We start from the raw sequence: 7,859 nt of genomic DNA, 5'->3' as shown, positions 1-7,859 counted from the left end.
TCCTCTCCACTGAATTTACAATTGACTTCTTAGTAATATACTGTGATGAAGAAATTGTTGATGGAGCAGATAACAAAACATAACTATCATTGGCATCAGTGTTAGTAACCAGATCTTTGAGCAGGAAACGTTTCGTCTTCATCCAGTAATCTTCAGACGACAATGATGTTGATAGATTGCTTTCATGATGAATTTGATTGAATTTAAACTGTCTACCGGAGAAGATTTCAGTAGGGTAAATATGAAATACAAAAGCTAATTCAAAGTCAACATCGCAAGTGGGATGATCTCCAATCTTTGTGTTATGATCACTCGATGAAGGATCATAGCGAAATTCTTCATTATCTGCTAACGTCTCAAGCCAAATTAGTTGATTATCTGCATATAGTTGAGCTCCCCAATACCTGTTATCTTGTGAAATTTTGCCTTTAAACCTCGTAAAAGTGGTAGCATTATCAAGTTGTGATCGTTTATTGGAAGACCATGGGGTACTACTATAATTTGAATACGAAATAGGTTTCTCCCATGATAATGAATGAAGGTTTGTTTGACCATGGGGAGTCGAAACTGTCAAAGCTCCTGGATCCCAAATAAAATCACAATTATCTTCTTCTATTGTCTTCTCAATAGAAGTAACTTCGGAGAACTGTCTTCTCAATTCAATTTTTGTTTCTACACATGACAAACATTCATCGAGAGGAAGAAAACCATACCTGAAAATACTTTTCAATGTATCCCAATCATCAATGATCGATTTTCCTTGATCAATAAGTCTCCATTGCAGGGCATTATATTTTTCATTCAGACATATGTTGCTCAACCAAAAAAACCTTATCTTTGTCGAGAATGTCTTGATTTCTGAACCAATCTTCCATATGTTGAATCCAGAAATTTATATGAAATTGACCTTCGAAGAGTGGAATTTTAGAAATTTGATGAATTTTTCTTTCATCTTCTCGATCAATATAAAATTGAGTTGTATCTCGAATAGGATCCCAAGATAAACGTGGAAAAAATTTCCAACATTCAAGAGGAGATGTATCCATAGATATTTATTTTTTTTGTAAAAAAACTCCAGAATTTTGATGGCTCTGATACCACTTGATGTAGACGCAGCAGAAATATAAAAACGATAAATAAAGTAAAGGAAGAACGGTAAAATAACTGAATAAACTTAATAAACTATAAACTTTGATTTGGTTTTCTCTTCAATCTGAATAACAAAATAGACTAGACCTCCTTTTATAGGATAATAGACTTTCCTAGATAGACTCAAACTAGGATTCCTAAATATTAAAGAAACTAAAACATAGAAACTCCTAAATAATAAAAATACCAACATATTTCCTAATCCTAAACTAACTAGGACCACTATTGTGGCCGACCAGGACGTGAGCACGCGTGGACGTGGGCCCACGTGTTATGCGCCTGCATCAATATCTCATAGGCCTAAAGAGAAATTACGCAAGAGGTAATTTCTATAAAGGTCAAAATAATATTGAAAATGAGTAGAAAAGCACAAAACATTTGGAAATTATTATTCAGGTCAAAAAGTGTGCAAATACCTAAATACCCTTTTTTGTCATTTTGTGTAACTAAATTCTTTTATTTTTCTTTAAATTTTAAATCGGTATAACTTTTGTTTGAGATGTCGGATTTCTATAAAAATTATATATTTAGAAATGATTTTTCATTAGCTTTCTAACAAGATCCACTTTGAATATTTTTTTTTTTTAAAAAATCCCAGAAAAAAACGTCATTTTTTTCATTTACGTTTTTCTGCAAACGTGTTTGCAAAAATCTGTTACGCAAACGTGTTTGCAAAAATCTGTTATGCAAACGTGTTTGCAACAATCTGTTCTTCAAACGTGTTTGCAACAATCTGTTATGCAAACGTGTTTGCAACAATCTGTTCTTCAAACGTGTTTGCAACAATCTGTTATGCAAACGTGTTTGCAACAATCTGATCTGCAAACATGTGTTTGGATAATGTAAACTGCAAATTGTGTTTATAATCAACAATTTATTACAGTCGGTCTGTTGGGTATTATACAAACAAGTGTTTGCAAATAAGTTCTACAAACATGTGTTTGCAACAATATGTTTTGCAAACAAGTGTTTGCAGACAAGTTCTGCAAACATGTGTTTGCAACAATCTATAGAAGAATTTTGGAAGTCATACAAAATAGACATACAGAGGACCCAACTGTTGGAAACTCGGGGCCTCATAGGAGGCAGGGCAACATATACAAGAAACATGAGAAACCAAATTTATAATCAAATGATTACCATTTTTGCAGTTTGAAGCTAACAAAGGAAATACAACTATACATAGTAAAAAATAGATCGAAGAAACGAGAAAATTCTAGCAGGTTTGCACTTTTGTTGTCCTTTTTGTGATCCTTTTTGCAGCATTAGTGAGAGCATCATAAACGGTTTGGTACAATGCTCCTCTCTTGAGGAAGACTCCTTGCATCCTAACTAATTCAACATTTTGTAGCCTTTGGTCCTCGTGCTCGGTCTGCAAAGAACAAAATAACACCAATTTAGAGATTATAAATTGGAACCATTGGCGTACTTGACTATAAATTCAAAGTCAAATCCTTTAAGAAGGGGAAATGCAGCATCGACAAGCTCCATTTTGACCCCGTGCAAGGCTTCTACAGCTGGTGGGATATCAAGCTGGTCTGCCCCCAACATCACTCCTCTAGCGACCATGAGTACAAGAGCATACCCAATTTTGTAGAGTAAATAGTTCATTGAACATAATGAGCTCTTAGGGAACTCTAGCCCACATCCATCTGATACAAGATGATATCATGATACACATTGGAACCCAAAAGAAAAACTAGTTTCATAATAGTGATACACTAAAGCAGAGAGTTTCATGGAGTTGTAATAAAACAAAAAAGTTATGACTTCAGAAGAAGAAAAATTTAGACGAGATAATATCCATTTCATGGATTTGAAAACATTCTTAAAAGAAGATGAATAATATGATCAAAATCTAGTAAACTACCTCGTCATTTTGCAATGAAGCAAGAGCTACACAAGCTCTAGAAAGTAGAAAATCTCCAGCTAATACAACCTTCTGCATCATTACGGAGAATGGGTTCAGCATACAACTCACACGCTCAATACAAAACAAGACAAAAAATGCAAGGATAAAACATTAATAAAAAGCAGAACAAAAATTACACTAAAATATCTGCAACAAGATTACATAAGCAATGACTGATGAAACTGAAATAGGTACGACATTGTTCCACTTTCATGGTTGACATCGCTCTTGGTATGTGTATTATGCGAACTATCCATCCATCGAGTCGCCACTACCTCATGAATAACCTCTTCCATAAAAATTAAACAGTCCCCTCTGTTCATAATAGTGAAACATAGACATTTCACGAGAGATTTGATCATCCACAACCCTGTGATGTACATTCTGTACATATGAGAACATGATCATAGAATATGTACAATCTTAAAACTTGCAACCAGGTCCCAGATTCGTAAAGATACAAATTCGAAGATGTCTAAATCAAGGCCTCGGCAGCTGGAGCAATAGCCGTGTCCCTATGACATAAGAAGCCTGAAAGTTCAAGCAACAATGAGACCTTGACAAGGATTTGACCCATTTTTTCAAGTTTAGCCACTCGACCGTGCCAAATTTATTTTTTGGAAAGTTCGGCCATATCCAGATTCAGAAGCCACGTTCAATTGGCTTCTCATGAAACTCTGTCTACAGTGATCATGGAATCTTGACCAACTAACCGAGATAATGTCTACTACACCTATTGGTCATCCAGAAGCATACAATTATCTTACTGGATTAATTTTTAGCAGAGCGCTCTACCAGTTGTGACACATCAAACAATGGGTTGTCATCATCCCGTGAGGCATGAATATCTGATACAGGCAGCAAGGCCATGATCCACCATCTGCTTGAGTACAGGAGTTTCTCTTGCGAACAGGAAAATCACGCAATTATATGTACTTTTTCCAACTAAGATACATAGAAAATACCTTATTTCCCATGGAACAGTTCAACGAACCAATAATACGCCTTGCTTAAGCATCATCTAGAACATCATCGTGAAGAAGGCTTGCTACCTTGAAAAAGAAACGAACCAGTTAAACATTTGCCACGGAAAAGAAATATTTTATTGTCTATGATATAAAATCAAAATCCATTAGTTGGTCCAGCACCATAGAAGCTCGGCCCATGAGTACAATCCAAGTTCAAAGTTTTGAATACTTAAACATGGAACCTTTCTCCACTTTACTTTCCGCACTGATAACAAATCCAGCTCAAATGGTATCTGTAATGTTCATTCATTTGAAGGAATGCTTCAAAATTTATCAAGCTTAGCGCCTATTGTTAACTATCCTTCGCAATGGCATCAAGATATTTAATTCTGTCAAATTTCAGATTTTGCCTTTTTTTCCTTATTCATAGTAACGAGATTCTGCGATTTTGGTTCTATTTTCAAAATTGTAATTGTGATTTTGGTTCGATTTTCCTCTGATCTTATGAACTACAGAATCACATTAACTAGAGATCTTACTTATCAACGTATTACCAGTATAACTCTTCAAAAGCAAATTTAAACATAAGAAAATCAAACTGATTCATAAGATCTGAAACATTTGAACTGATTCTAATCAGATCGGATATTTAATCGATTATATGATTTCTAACTAGATTAAGATTAGTTTCTTTGACTTCTAACCGAAATCATGTTGTAAGAAATAAAGGTCGGATTTGAATGATTTGATGAGAACAAACCTGCGGCTCCAGTAACGAAAACGTAAATTGGTTCCTTCGCCATTGATGAAGAAATGAGAGAGAAATGATAAGCAGTGGTGAATTAGATAAAAGATAAAAATGGTGATGAAATTGAAACTAAGGATGAATAATTTGTGAAAGGAATACATAATTTCATCTTCTCAGCTGCAAAATCAATATCGAGAGCCCTAGGGTTTGTTTCCATCTATTTCAATCGCCTAAGGTAGAGAGAGATAGAGCTAAAAATAGAAGAAGGGTAATATCGGAATAATTCTAAACTATTTTTAAAATTTTGACCTGATTAATAATTAACCAAATTATTTTAAACTTAGACTCTAATTAGTCCTAATATTTTGATAGAAAATAACTAATAGTAAAAGTTTGGGGCATTTTTAGTTATTATGAAATATTTTTCTACCTAAATAGTCATTTTCTCATTACGCAAAGATAGTACAAAAAGCCCAAAAACGGGGTTTTGGGCCTAAACCGATTCGGGCACTTTTAGGCTCGGATTGGGCTGATTTTTTTAGGTACGTTTCCTTATGTTAAGAACATTAAATCTGCCAATTTTGGCTGGGTATGGACGCCATCTCCTTAGGGAATTGAGAAAATATCAATAGTTGTTATTTTCGACAATTTCTCTAAATCTTATTCTAAAGGGTGTTTTAGGAAACCTAAAAGGAGGTGAATTCTTATTAGGGTTCTATATAAACACTCTTAGGGCAGAGAATAAGGTGTGGAATTTCTCTCTAAGCTTTCTTACTCTACCACATCAAGTAGAGAGGAGAAATGTGTTCTTCTTCCAACCACCATTAGTGTGCTAGCTAACAACAAGGTGAGAGATTAAGTTGATTGCTCATGTCCCAAGTAGAGGAGCTACGTTTGAAGCTCTTGGTCTTCTCAAAAGCAATTGGAAAGGTTCGAGGAAAAAACTAGCGAATAAGGTATTCTAGTTTTTCTATAAAGACAATAGAATAAAAAAATGGGGAATTTAGCATTACCACTCACCACTAAGGTCTAATTCTTATTTGCATTCTCTCATATCCTCTTCGTTCTGATGCTACCATCGCTGATGTTCTGCCAATGAATCTTCATTTCTTATACCTATTATTTTTTCCATATCTATATTTTTCTCTCGTAACCATTTTTTTCTACTTTACCAACAACATATATCTAAGATTTAAAATTAATAAACCACAACAATCGACAAATAAAAATCTTAAAATTTTAATTTCACAATTCTTTTTTGTTTTAAGTTAAAATTGATGTTTCCAAGTTTAACTAATTTCGAAGAATACCTTTTGATATCTATTGTTCTTTCTATAAATTATAAATCGTCTAGATTCAAAGAACGCAAATAAGAACTAAAATGGTGAACTGAACGAACAATCAAAATGTTAGAATAGAAATTATTGATTGAATTTACAAATTAGATAAAATTTTACAATGAGATCGAATTTAGTGTGTTATTTGAGCGGTAGGGATGTGAGAGGAAGAGGGAAAATATAATAAGAGTGGGGTTATTTTTACAGTTTTACCTGCAAAAAAAAGAGGGTGGCACTAATGTCCAAATAAAAAAGAGGTATCCCTACTTACACATTAGTGGTGAGGGGTCGAGGGGGTAATGCTACATTCTCCATAAAAATGTATGACATAAACGAAGAAGATAAAGTCATAAAAGAGAAAGAGAAAAAAAATCTCACTTTTCTATCTTATTATCCATTTCAATTATAAAATTATGATTTCTAGGAAATTAAGATTTATGGAATGTGAAGAACTCAAATAATAAGAAAAAAAGCTGCAGAGATTCAATCACACCGGAATCTGGATGCTGGTGTAAATTGTTTGCGAAGATATTTTGTGGTTCGATTGATTTTGGGATAGGTCGTCGGGGTTTAACACAATACGCTGGTGACAGTGAGCCTAAATTTTTTAACACTGCGTCACACGTCCACGAAAATTGAATTTGCTACTAGGGCTTCTCTATTAATAGACATTTTTTTCGAATAATACTTATTTTTTTGCTCGAGATGGAAAGAAGGACAAATAAGAGAGGTTAATAGAAATTTATTAACCTAAAATTTGCTACATAGATGACACTTTTAGGTACTTTAGAGTTTTGACTCTAAAATTTGCTACCCGAGGAAAACACTGGAGTAATAGGAAACATTAATGCCCTGGCTGGAGGTTCGGGCCTCAGTGGAAATACAAAAGGCACTCAAAGCAGGTACGCCAACGAGGAAAAGCACCACCCGCCGTGTTTGTGAGACCTTAGAGGGAAACACTGTAGGGTTTTGTGTATCCTATACACTAACTAGTGTTCTAAGCGGAATCTCAAACATCATATGTTTAACACTAGATTGCCCAGGATCATATGCATAAACTAATCAATGAACTAGAAGAGGGATAAACACCTTAACGCGTTTTTCCCTCGAACCATTCCAATCGCATGCAAAGATCGAGAGCTCCAATTGTAGCTCCTCTACTTGAGACACCGAGTGAATAAACTTGATCTCCCTTCCTTTCAGACTGCTAGGACTTACTAGAAGGTTGAGAAGAACTCTTCTTCTTGACTAGATTGATAGAACGGGAGCTTTTTCTCTATATTCCTCTCTCTCCACTAGCTGTATATTGACAGAGAGAGAGAGAGTTGTATATTTTTCTTCTAGAGAAAAATCCACACCTTTTCTGTTCTCAACTGACCCAATATATAGACAAACCCTAATTAGAATCCCATTCAGATTAGGTTTTCTATTTTCGGGTCACAGAAAAGATAATTACCAAAATACCCTTTTGGGGTATTTTGATAATCCCTTAAGTGTGGCCGGCCAGGGCAGCCCACCATGGGCTTTATATGGCCGACCCACTTACTCTGGTCGGCCATCACATGGCCGACCCTATTAGCCTTCCTTCTATCTTGTCCCGAATCTCCATTCGGACCCTTTCGGCCTTTCCAGTTGGATCCCATCCAACTTTAGCCTGTTCCCGTCTAGTCAAGTCTCTCCGATCAAGCTACCACTCTTATGTGTAACCCGTTGTAGGATCCGGTCTATGTTAGCCGCGAATCAAC

At 35.1% G+C, this 7,859-nt stretch overlaps 1 long non-coding RNA gene across 2 annotated transcripts; it reads right to left on the bottom strand.

Annotated features, from left to right (window-relative positions):
- Positions 1-2,258: 2,258 nt before the first annotated feature.
- On the bottom strand, positions 2,259-5,225 carry LOC147538563 (uncharacterized). Of its 2 annotated transcripts, XR_015226428.1 has the most exons (5): positions 4,937-5,224; positions 4,790-4,823; positions 4,027-4,113; positions 3,020-3,091; positions 2,259-2,521 (listed from the first exon to the last, which is right to left on the bottom strand). It is a non-coding gene; the product is annotated as an uncharacterized LOC147538563 (long non-coding RNA). The 2 variants fall into 2 exon arrangements; XR_015226427.1 differs by having other exon boundaries at positions 4,790-5,225.
- Between the last annotated feature and the right edge of the window lie 2,634 nt (positions 5,226-7,859).

Source organism: Eschscholzia californica, unplaced genomic scaffold, assembly GCF_041429995.1.
Source record: "Eschscholzia californica isolate CP2 unplaced genomic scaffold, dmEscCali1.0.p SCAF_5, whole genome shotgun sequence".
Lineage (NCBI taxonomy): Eukaryota > Viridiplantae > Streptophyta > Magnoliopsida > Ranunculales > Papaveraceae > Eschscholzia > Eschscholzia californica.
This window is presented reverse-complemented; position numbering and strand designations above follow the sequence as displayed.